This window comes from Calypte anna, chromosome 6, assembly GCF_003957555.1.
Source record: "Calypte anna isolate BGI_N300 chromosome 6, bCalAnn1_v1.p, whole genome shotgun sequence".
NCBI classification, from domain to species: domain Eukaryota; kingdom Metazoa; phylum Chordata; class Aves; order Apodiformes; family Trochilidae; genus Calypte; species Calypte anna.
The window spans coordinates 29,240,993-29,256,729 of NC_044252.1; the positions used below are offsets into that span (position 1 = coordinate 29,240,993).

General features: G+C 40.5%; 1 long non-coding RNA gene across 1 annotated transcript; it reads right to left on the reverse strand.

Annotated features, from left to right (window-relative positions):
* Positions 1–2,982: 2,982 nt before the first annotated feature.
* On the reverse strand, positions 2,983–4,916 carry LOC115598556. Its single transcript, XR_003987726.1, has 3 exons — positions 4,874–4,916; positions 3,323–3,497; positions 2,983–3,056 (listed from the first exon to the last, which is right to left on the reverse strand). It is a non-coding gene; the product is annotated as an uncharacterized LOC115598556 (long non-coding RNA).
* Positions 4,917–15,737: the final 10,821 nt, after the last annotated feature.

Here is a 15,737-nt window from a genome sequence, read left to right on the forward strand (position 1 = left end):
ACAAGCCAAAACAGCATCATCGTTCCATTCCAAAAGATATATTTTGACACTGTCAGAACATTTGCAGACATTCTGGCAACATTTGACTTCACAAAGTATTTAAATTCTGACAAATGATGTGTTCTGATAGAGCATCTTGTATACGGTCTATTTGAAGTTCCTCCAATCTGATGTCATTTTATATTTCTCTATAACAATAGACTATTCAGATTAATGGGATTTATTTGTAATATGATTTTTTTATGCTATTATAGCCCTGCACAAACAATTCCCCCTTCGTTTCAGCTGACAGAAACTGCCCAAACACAACCAGCACCAACATTGTTACACCAGACTTCCCATCCTTGCCTTAGTTCATTCACATACCTTAACCAAATCTCCTTCAATTTCCAAGCATTACTTTGCTATCTGCCTGCTATCTGTGCTGTAACTTCATCCCAGAGAACACTAATTCCACATACTGAGAGCAAAAGTAAAGCACCAGAGCCCTGGACAAGTGGCAAGGGTTTCACTGAATCCATCCTGCCTGAAATCTTCCTTAAACTTTCACATCAAGCCTGCAAACAACACTGCTGACCCCTTGTACATGTTTGCTTGCTTTTTCCAGAGCTGGCTGTGTTTTGGAAAGACCTGAAGATGAATTCCTGACATTACCAAAACCTGACTCTGAAAACTCAGAAAGCTGCTTTGATGCTTGGAAGAAAGCTCTTAAATGATCAGGTTTTTCCTATGATAGGTACAGTGATAACATGCATGGGATAAATTGAAGAATGGAGAAAAATCTCTTTCTCAGCTGTGGAATTCCTCCTCACACAGTGGCATTGCTCTTCAGTCCAGAAAAAACAGTATCTGAGTTTACATCAGTGAAAGCTCTGGCCAGAAATAAGAACATCATGTTACAGGACAGGAATATAAAGGCACAATTTGAATTCCTTTACTGGTAAATCACAGAATATCAGACTTTAAGATCACAAACTCTTCACAAACAGATGAGCTGAGAATATTTTAAGAGGTTTCTGTAAACTATTAATCCATTGTGGTCTGTTGAGTGATTGCCCTGTGTTATAGAGCATGTTTCACAGTTGTCTTGGCTACAGACAAATCATGATAAATAGACAGGCATATTTTTATGCCCTCATAAACAGAACAGATCTAAATTTAGCTTCATAAGAGCAGTTTATTCAAGTACTAAAATACAATATAATGATCAAGTAAGAAATGAGACCTCATGTTGCCTTGGCAGGACTCTATCTAATGGTCACTTTTGACCCTGTACATACAGGTAAGCTCGTGTTTTCTCATCTAAAACCCTCTGCTCAGAGTACATCATCACCTCTGAACCCAAAGTTCTCATATTAATAGCAAAAAATGTTCTACAAATTAAGCCAAAACTGGTGAAACACCTGCAAACAGCAATGTAATTCCCAGTGGTATTTTAGCTCTGGTTTTGCAAGCATCTCCTTCTCTTCATGGGATTTTCATCTGCATTTCAGCACATGTGCTGGTGAACCACTATGAACAGAATGATCTTGCTCAGTTAATTAATTTAGACTTCATTTTAGCAAAACTTAAAATTAAAATTGCTCTCACAAATAAAAAGGTTAAGACATTTGAACTTACTGGAGCTTTTGAACCCTGGCTAAATTTTAAAATCCATGCTGGTTAAACATGAATTCTCATTTTACTTATGAAGTACTTTTAAAAAATATGACAGTGCAGAAGACTGGTAGAATGACACAGCCAGCCTCTAAAATGAGAATATAAACTCTCCAATCTAACAGTTATTTGACTGAGCTAATATTGAAACACTTAATAGCATTTAAACAAAAAATGTTCACATTTCTTTTAAAAGTAGTACTCTGATCATAAGATTTAAATTATCACATTCATTAGAGGAAGCCCCTGTTAGGAGTGAAACTGTAACACTGTAGTGAATCAAATTGACACACAGAAGTATATTTGCCTTCAAAAGAAGATAGACACTAATGTGGGAGATGTTGGCAGACAGAAATATTCTTTGTCAGGGCTACTGTTTTGTTTTGTTTTTTTTTTTTCCCCAGAGCAAGTTATCCTTTAGCTTTCCCCCTTCTTCCCTCAAAAAGACAATCAGTGTTTTGAAAGACTAAATTAACAGTGGTTTCAAAACATGCCAGGAGCACTCAGAGAAGACACAGCCGCCTGCCTTCACTTTTATTCTAAATATAAACGAAAACACGAGTGTTTATTTTTAAGCCCGCCGACCCAAGCATCTAATTGATCCCACTTGGGCAGACGGGGCCTGAAGAAAGGGCCATTATGTTTTCAGGAGATAGGCAATTGCCTTGAACTTGCCAGGAGTTCAGGTGTGGGGATATCTGTACCCCCAGCACTTGCAGGAATGTCGGATCCTGCGCGCTCCTGCTCATGCAGCCGCCTCGTGCCGCCCTTGTCGGGCCCGGCTCCATTTCACCAGAATAACTTCACTATTCATCAACAAGAAGGTTCAAATTGTCCTTTCCTTTAACACAACATTAACTCTCAAAGAGCTGGAAATTGGGTATTCTCTTCCCTCAGCTTAGATTCCAAATCAGTCACTGGGAACATTATACGAACGGTAATCCCATTAAATATATCGTCTTGCAAATATCTAAATCCAGTTAATTAACTTGTATTGCAAAAGAACGCTGGGATAGAGTTTTCAGGGAGCAAACTTACATTTTAGGTTTCTCATTCTGTCAGAAATAAGTTTCCTATCCCCTTTTTATTTAAAAATTAAAGTAAGGTCACCGAAAAATCCTCAAGAATCAGCAAAATAGGTGTTCTAGACACACAGAAATTAAAAAAACCTGAGTGTTCTTTATTACACTCTTGTCTTGCAGAGGGGTTTTATACAACAGAGGGCCCACAAATGCTGGAAAAGAGGAACATTACCTGAAAAATGTTGTAAAATGTTTTCCACTTGCTAACTAAACAGGAGAAAGTGGCAGGACAGGTAATAACTGAAGTAATTTTGCAGTTCATGAAGAGTGCAGGATTACAGTTCTTGTACAGGGAAATCAGTTTACTAGAAGTTTGCACTGTTGAGAGCATAAGAAAAAAAAATTAGAAAAAAAAATTGATTTGCAGCCCAAAGTGATTTAACAAAATAGATAAAATGAGATTTTTTCAAGAGATACAAACCAAACTATTTTATTGTGCCTGCAGCTAAGGGCGAGGCACTCTTCCAGATAGGATATATTTAAAATAAACTGCAAATTTATGCCTTCCTGTGATTCCACTTCACAGATACAAAAATTAAGCCAACAAATGGGGTGTTGCTCTTCAGGCTCTTTTCTTAAGGTACTCACAGTTTCTCCTCCTTTTCCAAGGGTGGCAATGCCTCACTAAGTCACTGGGAAAACTGTTTTATCCCAGAGCAGGATCAACACCCATCAGCAGGAAGGAGAGCAGAGGGAGCCAAACAAACCTTGGCTTGTCATGGAGCAGGATTCTGCATGGGGTAAATAATGCTGCTTTTCCTAGAAGGAACAGTAAAGGGTAAGCAAAAACATTTTTAAAAGTACTCTAAAATCCTTTGGCACCACTTCCAAGTTTAAAAGGAAAAACTGATTCTAAAAGGTCTTCTTAAAGCACTGATGCTCCACAAAAACTAAGTGTTTTGAAACCTCACCTTGTGGTCCTTTAACAAGGTATATGCTGAGCTCAAAATATGCATCTCCCCAAAGTTTAGAGGAGGACAGAAGCTAGGGTAGCCCCAGTTAGACCCATTTGGAAGCTGGCTTAGACCAGGCATACTGGTTAATTCAGAGAGTACTCCACATCCTAACCCTGTGTTCTTTGCTCCTACCCAAAGGGCTGCACAATGTGGGGTTATATTGGAGACTGTCTCTCATGGCAAAAATACAGCTATTTTGTGGTTTCACCTGGATGTTTTTGATTGAAAAATTGTCCTAGAGACCTGTTGCTTGTTCCTTGGGTTCCTTTGCTGCTCATGTGAGTTTACAGAAGGCGAGGTGGTTGGACTGCTGCAAGCCCCAGGGGTGATTTTAGACAAAACTCCCATCAATTTCAGGCATAAGAGGCTGGGCCCTTTGATTTCAAATTGTGGATAAGACCAAAGATTAAATAATTGAGCAGAAGGGATAAACCCTGCTGTCTTTTTAAAAGACTGACCACAACAGACAACGCATTTGCCTATTTAAGTAGAAGTGTGGGTATTTTAGAAAAGCATCAGCCACAGTATGTGGTTTGGTGCTTTAGTAATTGAATTCTGCCCATTTTAACAAGTGTTACTACTTTATTTTTTTTTTCCCTTCAAATTATGCCAATTACTATTTCTGTTATGAAAATAATGATTCATGTTCGAGATTGAATTGAGTGGACTTGAAACAAAAGCAGTATGGAGTAAAACTGAAAAGAATTTTGATTTATTTTCCTCCAGTTTATCAGCACTCCAGGTCACAGTCCACTCACCAATTATCCAAATGGTACTCAGTCTCCAAAGAGCTAATAACTACTTAGGCATCAAAGAGAAGCTTTTGGGCTTCACAAAACCTCCACTGCCACATCCTCACCTTAAACTTCCACGAGCTGTACTGTGGTACCCTGGCTCAGCATCACAAAAAATATCAGTCCCTCAAAATGCAGGGGTACATGAATGCCATTTATTTTCTCCCCTTTGTGGAAATTTATATCTTCCTTGCTGCCCTTTCTCCTTTTGCCTCCAAGTGTTTGGCTGTTGTGGTCTCTGCTCTACCTTCCTTGCTCAATTTCTTCCACTGAAAGTTTGTTATTTCATCCCAACATTCATGCCATCTGCCTCAGGCATAATTCATTGCTCCAAGGCATCTTTCTTTTGGTGATAAGCTTTGAATTTTAGATCTCAAATACATACCCTGCCTGGGGACACCCCCACCAAGTTGGGGGAAGCTGATGGGAGACCTGCAGCCTTCTTCACACTTTACTGTGGAACCCAAAATGTTCACATCCACTGCTCTTGAGATGCTGAAGATGACCATAATATGGTCCCTCCACCTGAAGAAGAAAATACGAGCTAGAGTCCACCCAGAACAGTAAGAAAACAGGCTGTTTGCACCAGACAAGGCAAGGAAGTGGTTTTCCCTTCCAGGTCAGCTTTAGACAAGGGAACTGGATCAGCTCAGAGCTATGATCCACAGCCTAGGCAAGTTAAGCAGTGGGAGGAGGTGTCTTCTGACAACATCTAATAGCACATCGTTTTTTACACCTTGGGCTGTAGCATGCTTCTGAATTTGGATCCATTTTGGATACAAGAGTTGAATGTCCAGGCCTCCAAATTAAAGAGCAAGCTTTGTGGTTATGTCACAGCATTGTCTGCAGCTTGAAAGTCATATGTCTATGCATATATAAAAATAATAAATGGAAGTACTTTTCACTTCAGAGATGAAACAGCTGCTTCAGGAGCTGAAAGCAACCTTGAACAACACTGCAGCCCAGGGTGTTACTTGCTCCCATCTCCTCTTCAGTGGTTGGGACAACCTCATGCCAGAAACTTCACTTCAACCTTTTCCAGTCAGGTAACAATTAGCTCAACCATAAAGCATCTTTTTTTTTTTTTTTTGCCTTTGGCTATCTTGAAAAACAAACATCCTGATTTCCCTATCCTTGTCCTCTGGCAAGAATGCACAGCAGCCAGGGAGGTTACTTCTCTGTATTGTTTACTACACTAACTTTAATTTTCCACTTCCTTGTGAATTACTTGCAAAAGCCTGAAAAACATTATGACTTGCCATCAAAATAAACCGTATTCCTGTAGCTTGCCTAAATATTCAGTTTTATTCCCCATGAAAGAGTTAATACCTGTATTTTGCCCTTTTTGGATCAAGTTATTGAAACCAGGAGAGCTTCATGCACCATAGAAACCAGCAGTAGTACCCTAATGACAGTATAATTAGGAGTATCATTGTGGTAATGATTCTTTTCATCTGGCAAAAGGCTTTAACAGAAAAGATCTCTTATTCAGTTAGTTTCACCTGCCCATTCTCTTACCTCTGCTATGTTCCTTTTCTAGGTCAGCATCAGAAGTTAATACTGGGTGTCTGACAAGACTTCAGACTTTGTGCTCATCAAACTAATTAAAGAGAAACACATCCAAAGCCTGGTGAATTATTTTACTTTTTAAAAATGCTGCCCATTCATCTTGTTTAAAGATTTACCTGGCTCAGTGGGTTTGATTAAAGAAAAGGACAATGGGGCTCTTGTCAGTGGGACCTCCAGTCACTTGGCTCAGGGTCAGCAGGTTGAGCAAGAGGCCTCCATGTCTATATTTAGTCTCTCTCTACTTTAAAAATCCAGAAGATTGAAGAGTTACTGATTTTTATCAGCATGCTGTGGTTCGGAGGAAAAGTCAAGAACGGTCTTGATCTCACACTTCATTCAACTCTTTTTTGGTTTGTTAAAGAGCACCCAGCAGATCCCCCGTGGTTGTCCTTGATATAGATAGGTAAGATGGCTTTATGTTGACACTGAAAGTGGGGTATGGACTTTGAATAAGCTTAAAATGTAGATTCTTATAAACTGTTACTAGGGAAATGTACAGTAATACTCATTTGCATGAATTCTGAAAAGACAAACAGGAGGGATATGATGCATATTAAATACCAGTGAGCTTGTAATATAATCATAAATGCCTTGATCCTGCAAACATTTTTGCATACAATTACCTATCCTATCACAAAAGCTCTTCTTGTTGGATGGACTCAGCCATAAATAACATAATAACAAAATAATATTCACATAAGTCCAGAACCAGCAATAAACTCATTTCCTGCTAAAAGTCATCATGGACTACTGCTCCCCTTTGCTTCAAAAGAAGGATGCAGCATCCATCAGACTCTCTGAACTTGGACTTCTCTCTCAGGTCTGGGCTGTGCCTGCCTGCCAGGCAGCAAGGTGCTGAGAGCTGGTGCCTCCTGGTGACACAGGCAGCAAGCAGGGAAGTAGCCAGCATGGATTATCATCTCTCTGCCCTCTAGTGATTCATGCAGTTAACATTTGGTAGCATCATTAACATTATTTATGCATCACTTAATTACATATTCATCACCCAATTATTTCATTATGCCACTGTGATAATGCTCGTGCTTTCCACCTTTCTAAGAGGTTCCTTACCATAATCAATGGACTGAGCATCCAGCAGCTCGCTGATAATTATGGGTTATGATCACTAATAACTCCTTCTGCTTCTGTGGTTATAGCTGCATGAGACACAAATCACACCTCCCACCCTGGGACAGCTACTGCTGCACAAAGCCATCTCCAGTACATCTTCAGATTGTGCAAAACACCCACCCAGTTGCTCCACTTCAGTGCTTAGGGCCAATGTTTTCAGTTGTGTGAGTTATTAAGCAATAATGACCAGATCCTCTCCTGTGAGAGTCAGTGAGATTTTCTTGCTGATTTAAATGACACAGAAACAGGGCTGAAACCCATAACTTTAGCCAAAGGAGCAGCACTAGGAAAAAGGTGTTTGTGACTGGGAGGGAAAGGCACAGTTCCTAATGTTGATAGCCTGCCCAGCAGTCTTTGACAAGCAAAAAGCTCTGTTACATGTGCCTTTAACTTGATTTGAAGACAACCTTTGAGGTCTTTTATCAAGAACTAATTGCATCATACCAGAACAACTCACCAGTGCATCATGGCAGTGCTCTACTCCCCTGTGACAAACCCTGTTCCAGGAATCCAGAAGAACTTCCATAACTGTGCCAAGGCTTCTGGAGGGTGGGCACCAAACTCCCACTGTTATCCTGCTGGGCAAAGACTGGAGAGAAGGTGGCATTAGAGTTCTGGTGGCACCTTCTGTCTGTGATGTGCACTAATCCTGTTGTGGAAATGGGAGAACAAGTCTATAGAATCATAGAATTATAGAATCACAGAATTGGCTGGGTTGGAAGGGACCTCAGAGATCATTGAGTCCAACCCTTGAACCACCGTTGCGGTTGCTAGACCATGGCACTGAGTGCCACATCCAGTCTCTTTTTAAATATCTCCAGGGACAGAGAATCCACTACTTCCCTGGGCAGCCCATTCCAATGTCTGATCACCCTCTCTGTAAAGAAATTCTTTCTAATATCTATAGAATCATAGAATCGAAGTCCTGCAGTGATTGACCCTGCAGGTCAAGTTGTTGGGGACCAACTGGAAGGAATATGTCCCCCTCTTACCTGCCCCCAGCTCCTGTGTGTGTACTCCAGCCTCCTGTTTCACCGCCCTCCCAGGCAGCACTGACTGCAGCTTCTCTGGAAACCCACCCTCCTTCAGCAGTCACTTTATTCTTGCAAATAAAACACTTATGGGTTTGATCATTTTATCTACCCTATCATCTAAGAAATGCATTTGGATAAAGGGACATTTATTCAACGGGCTTTTATCACACAAGTATTTCCTATTAAAGAAAGATTTCCAGGATTCAACTCTGTGTATTTAAAATGCAGAATTCAAAGAAGTTTTACTGCCAGGCTTTCACTCCTCAATAATTATGTCTTAATTGTTCTACACACGTGCATTACACTTGGTTACACGTTCAAGGAATTAGCACAGAGGAGAATCCACCTTCCTTTTGCTTGATAAATCAAGAAGTTGTATTTGTAATGCTGCTTTTTAAATGCAGCCACGCACTTGCATTCTCCCTAGATTTTTAAAGAGGTAAATTCTACATTGGGATAAAAAAAAAAAGAGATTAATGAGATATGAGATTGCTGGGGGGGGGGGTTGGTGGGGAAGTGTAATCTTTCCCACACAGCAAGTTAGATAGCAAATATAGTCAGCTAAGAAAAAGGAGATCAGACACCAAACTCAATTGTTACTGTATTAAATTTGAAATACCACACCTCTTCATTCCCAGGAGAGGATTTTCTGTAATCTTTCCCACTGTACTTCTGCAAGAGACATTTGCAAGCAATGCTGCCTATGGTTTTTCAAGGTCTAAATTTTTTTAGTATGCCATCAGTCACAGTGCACCTACCCACTGAAGGGCTGAATGTTTCCTGCAGCAGCTTTGAGAGAAAGATTTCCTGATACCTCCAAGCCCTGCAAGACAAATTATTGTTTACAAATGAGAAATTCTGATGCCTGATATTCCAGGCAGCATTAGGTGTCAGATCTTCTTTCCTGACATCATTACAAGTTTCCAGGTGTTAGGTATTTCATTATTTAAGAGTAGGGAGAAAAACCAGACAATAAGTATTCATAAAATGTCAGACATTCTCCAAAGGGCTGCTGGAGTTAATACAGGCTATAAAGCTCTCACTTTTATTGGGCTTGAAAATGATAGTTATTTAAAGGAAATTATGTCACTACTTAAAATACTTCACCAGAAGAAACTGCTTAACACCACATCTTTAAACCACCAAGAAAGAAGCTCCAGAGAGTTTCCTTAACATTACAGCTTTCCAGCAGCTCTTGCTGGTGTTGCAGAGCTGTACAGGCCAAGTGAAAAATAAACTTCCTGTCCTGGGTCAAGGATAACAACAAGGGAGGCCATCAGCATCCCAAACTGTGTGCCCTGCTTGGTCATCAGCCACACTATCAGCCCTCTAAGTGAAGCCCTTTGCACCTCTTCATCTGCATCTCAAACTCTTTGGGGTCCAGGAGCTGACCCAGGCTCAAGCTGAAGGGCTTCTAAAACACACATGGAGTTGGATGCAGGGAAAAATTCAGCTGAAAAGTAGAATTAATTAATTAAGAGCTACCAGGCAATATGAAACAGCTCCTGATGCTACCCTGCTGCTAAAGCAGAACTTGAGATCTTGGTTGGGTGCCCTACAGCTGGGGCTTGTGCTTGCCTGGTGCTAAGAGGAGCAGAGGAGCTGGGAGGCAAAGCCATACCTGCTGAGGGGTTTTCTTTGGTTTCTTATTCAGCCCCATGACAGACTGGAGCAACCAGTCTGTTCAGCTGGAGCAGGTCCCTGGGATCATCCAGTGGCTCCTCACCCCTGTCCCCTTACAGCAAAGGGCTCAGGGGCAGCTCGGAGAGGGGAAGAACCAAGATGCAGGGAGATGATAACTTGTGAAAGGTGATGAAGGTCAAACAAACAACGAGGAACAGGGAGGCAGAAACCACGTTTAAGGGGTGCCTGCTATTGGTAAGGTGAGGATATAAAAAGAGAAGCAAAATACCTGGGTTTGGATACAGAAGAGGCTCCAGCTCCTGCTGGACTTTTGGGCCTGTGACAAACACTTGCAGAGCATTTTGTTTGAAGTCTGTAGATGAAAGTCAGTGTCACTTATACCTTTACAGAAGGTATATATTATATATTATATATGTATAATATATATATTTTATATATATATACACCTTTATATTTCATGTATATATATATGGTATATAAGTAAAGGTATATATGTGTATATATATATATATACCTTTATATATACCTTTATACATATATATACCTTTATTTATATTACAAAGGTATATATTATACCTTTACAAAACTCCCAAGATACTGAAAAACCCAAACAGCCAATGCAAAAGGAAGAGGGGTAATTCTGGAGATAGCTGAGAACTAGGATGGTATTTAGGGATTTCACACTGACTTCCATAGGTACAATGTACCTGTACAGCTTTACAGCACTAGTAAGAGCTGTTCACCTCTTGGTGACAGATTCTTGTTATTTTTAAACATACATTTTAAAATATGATGAACAAATAAAAAGCACTAAAACACTCCATTGCTCTGCATCTTTCTGATCTCCCAGGACATGGTCAGAAATCAGCTGTGCTGCATAGCACATCTGCTAATCACCAGGGATGAAAAGGGACATTTGCACAGCACAGTACACATTTTCTGAATAGAGACCATCTAAAATAACCTCTTCATCTGATATTACAATATTCCCTGAATCAGCAAATAAATTCTGCAGCAGGGAATCTTTTTGGCATGGCTGTTCAAGCATGCCATCAAATTGATGGTGACACACTGGTTGTGGTACAGCTCCTGTGTTTTGCCTTTGTGACTTCTGCTGGATCCTTCAAGCCAGTCATTTGGAAGGTCCCAGATGTTCAGTCTAACAACTCCCAAGCCTTATTTGTGTTCCAAGCCCCTTGCTCCTCAGGCTGGGCTGATTCTTGTAATGACAAAGTAGGTATTTCTTTCAATAACATTTAACTTGTCATTAGGAAAATATCCTAATTATGAATTCAAAAGTGACAGATTGTGAGATTCAGTTCACAAGGATGATGTCACTGGTGGGGAATTGGTGGGCAACCTGCAATTACCTCTTTGAATAAAGACATCAGTGTTGTATCTCGAGAAATAATGGCTAATGATATGTCTTCCAAAAGGAAATAGTGTTATTAATTACCTTCCTGTGAACACACTGCTTATTGACAGCTTTGAAGGCCATTCATCCAATTAAGTATAAAGACTAACGACTAAAAGCTTCGTTTGGCCTTCATGGTTATACAGATGGGCTAAGTACAGGGAGCAAGATCCTGATTTCATTTATAACCTTCATAAATATTCAGAGAAAGTCACAAACACCCATGGAGCCTACCCTGGTTTCTATTGCTGTGATTAGAGTCAGGCTGTGGCAGGTAATGATGCTGGAGAAAGGGCTGTAAATTGATACCTAATACTTATTGTTGTGCAATAATACAATCTGTCATCTCTCCTGATTGTTACTAAGCACTTTGCTTCCAAGCACTTTCCTATCAACATTTAGGGGGGGTTTTCTTTCCCCAGCTATCATCCAGGTCTGCATGCATTTCACTGGCAGATGATTTAGTTGCAACCACAAACCTATCTAAGTTATTTCTTACCAACTAAACTGATTTTTGCAGTGTTTCATCGTTCCCACGTTTTTTTTCCCTACCTCTAGAATCTAACAAACATTCTAAAAAGTATCCCTTTATATTATACTTTGCCTCAGTTTTATGGGTCTGCTTCTGGTTTTATTCACCCACTGCTGTTAGAAGAGTAACTCAAGCAAAGCCAACACAATTTCTTTGGGTTTTCCTTGCTGAAAGTGAGAACAGAATCTGGCTTCAGGCATAAAGAAACTTCTTTATGGACCCACCTAAGCATCTCTACAGTCCTTCTTAACATGCCATTTTGCCAATTAATTATTTGAATGGTTGGCAAGACAAATCCTGGCATGGCAGAGTTCATCTAACTTGTCTGTAAGATAACAGTGTGGCTGTTAACATCTCCTCTGCCATCAATGCCTTTTATCTTTGAACAGCAACAGGTTGCTAATGATATGTGGTTATCGTTTTCACATTTTGGAACATCAAAAATGCTGACAGACTAAGGTGGCAACAGTTTGCAAGCACTCAGGTAGAACATCAAAGACCTTCCTAAAGGCTTAGTACACACCAGCAGTAGCAACAGTTTTAGACCTACCTCTACTGCCTGTCTAATCGCTCAGAAATCAGATACTGATCCTCATATGACATCCAAAAAATGGGGTTTTTTTGTTGTTGTTGTTAAATGGAAAGCAACCTTACAGCCAAATGGCAGAGCAACTGCAAGTGCTTTGTTTCCATGCAACACTAAAGAGCCAAGAAACTCACAACCTTGTAACAGCTGACATTGTAGAATGACTTAATGCTGCCAACAGGCCTTGAGAGAATGCAGAATTATGTGTAAATATATCAAGTAAATGTTTTTAAGTGATAGGTCTTCACCCTGTGCAAACAAGTTGCTACAGCAGTATTTATCAAAAGGGTGGCTGATGCAAAGAAGTCAGACTAATTGTTTATGCAGAGGCATTCAGTCTGCATCACAATGAGCACAAACACAGGGCAGAAATGTTTCTAGAAGCCACCTCCTTCATGGGAATGACTCTCAATGAACTAAACACAGTGGCAGTAATTACAGGCATGATTTTAATACCTTCTGCCACTTTGCATGGGCTGTGTTTGTCATGCTTGAGTGTAGTGAGTGCTGGTGAGAAGAAATGTTCCTGAGAAGGCCAGAAAGATGAGTGCTCTGCAGATGAACCTCACACATCAGGAGACCAAACTGGGAAAAAAAAACATTCCTGACTGATGATACCTGGAAACCCATCCTTGAGGGACCAAGTGGGGCTTTTTGAACTTGAAGCTAGCAGATATTGGTCTCTTCTTGCTGTGTCTCTGTATTTCTATTACTATAATTAAGGTCTGATAGTGTGGCAGAGAATGCTTCCTGCAAGATGGGCAGGGATCTCAAGGGTTGGGTTACACTGCTTTTTCTGCCTATTCTTCAGAAGATACCTCTGGCTCCATAGATTCCAAAGCAGGGCAACCATTCCTGGTACTAGGAAAGTGGGAGGTGGGGAGAGTCAAAATAGAGATAAAACACAAATGGAGCAGATGGATCCACATGTGAGTCTGGACCTTGTGCAGAGTTACTTGGCACAGGTATTAGAGCCATGCAGTGTACCCCAGGCTCAGCTCCACAGAAAGGTTTTGCAGCCTGGTGAGCTTGGATGGAGATTGAGGCTCAGCTGTGGCTCTGGAATTCAGGAAGGTTTTTTTGTTTATTTGCAACGTCTTCATTTATGAAAGCAGAAGTGAAAGTCCACCCTGAAACATCCTCCTCAGCTTTGAAACTCATTAAACAACAGGACTTTCAGGTGGCTTTGCTTCCACCAGAGCCCATGTCACCCAAAAATGAAGCACCAGTGACTGCAGAGTGGTGGGGATAACCCTTCAGCTCAATCTGCATTCACAATGGATCTGAAATGCCACTAGCAGACCAGGAAGAAGAAAACATTGCATTTTCTTAGGGTTAGAGGTGGTTGAAACTGAAAGCTGGAAAGTGGAATCAGCCCCCAAGGCAGACAGAAATGTCATGACCCCCCCTTGTGCTATCTGCTGCACCCAACTCATTCCATCCAAGGACATCAGAGAGAAACTGAGGGAGGCAGCAAGGACACAGTTTCTTTGGAGTCCCTTCACTAACACTTTGCCACCTTCAGCATCCCACTTCTCTGCTTGTCTGTTTGACCTTCAGCAAAACAACCCCCCCCCCCCCATCCCTCCCATCCCTCATATTAAATATCACCAGAGTGCAAAGTTCACACCAGAACTGGAAGAAGTTGGGAGATGCAATGCTAAGCATCTTGGTGAAAAATCAGAGGAAAAGGTCACTGTGCTTCATAACACATTCCACAGAGCAAAACTATCTCTGGATCTTGCAATTGGTCACATGTCAGTAACTACACATAATGAGGAAAAGGTACAAAAGCCAAATAAAATCATGAGGGGAACTGCTTTAAATTGATCATGTCATTCTGTAATGAAGCTCATGCAGGAGTCATCCAAATATATCAAAACTGCTTCTCAAGAAGTAAACAAAAAATATTTTCCAATGAAAGCATTTAATTAGGTCACCTACCACAACGAGTAAAATAAAATAACATTACTGATGAAAAACTGATTTGTCTACAGCATCCTAATTCAGTACCTCATTTTCTAAAGCTGTTAAACTTTAATAGCAAAAGCAGCAGCACTTTAATAGCAAAAGCAGCATTCTTTTTTGTTACTAAAGGTAATTATGAATACAAGCATTTTCAAGAGTGGATTTTAAAGTTAGCAAACACAGGATAAAATTGAGGCTTGTCTCCACAGTACAAAAAGAAGTGTGTCATAACTTCTTATCTTTAGAGACCACAATATTAAGGCAAAGTTTTCACAGCTTTCAATTTCTTAAAACCAAGTCACTCTCAGAGGGGCTTGGTAGAAAAAATGAATGAATATGGGAAGTTGCAGAAAATATTATAGGTGCCCAATGCAAATGAAGAAAAAGTTATTGAAAATAGCAGTGTAGTGCCATCCAAAAACTACTCAACTCGGAGCCTGTTTACAGGCTGCCCTAATAAATAAAGTTGGAAGCAAATCATAGGAGGAAGAATCACATTTCCTGATGTATTGGTGCCTTATACACCTGTGATGCAAACACCTGCCCCACATTCAATTGTACATTGCTTACTGGCCACAATAATACTGCTAACATCCCATTAACTTTGTGTACCATGAAGTAATTTGTGGCTGACAACATTTTAGAAAGACTAATGCAATATTTGCCCGTCCATAATTTACACCAGTAGCCAGGCTTTTAGTTTCTCAGCCACGGCAGGTGTTAAAGCAGGGCTGAAACAATAGCAGAGAAACTCCAGCCCAATAAATTATCTCCACAGCAGCACCGAGACAGAAATGAAAATCTAAAAAGAGATGCAAAAATTAAAAAATTTGTCAGAAGCACAGTAAAAATAAAATAAAATTGGTGTGCTGTTTAATGTTCTTGCCATGAGAAAATTTCCTGGAGGAGCTAATGAGAGATTACTTTGGGCAGGGAGCACTGAGCTGGCCTTAACACATGAAAAGATAAATCATGTAGAGTTGATGCACGTCTTGGGGAGGGGGGAGGGTAGAAAAATGTTACGGGAAATGTTTATCTTTTCCAAATCTTTCTTCAGGGCAGCGTTAAAAAAAGGTTGATGTGATTGAAGCATAATGTCATTACTTGCCAGGGGAAATACAGGATGTTAAGAGGCTGATTAACCTGCCTTCCCAGTGCAAGCATGTCAGCCCCAAATTTATATCGCATTAACTTCTTATCTTCTGAAGTTCTCCAACTGCAAATGCACAGGTAAACTCAAAAGGCACATTTACCCCCCCTTTAAGTGCCAGATGGGAGCTGGGTGCCACATTCAAAGCCTGAGCTTACCTGAGCTTTGCAAATCAGAGGAGGGGCAGCTCCCTGGATTTAGTGCAGATCCATGGCCAGCTG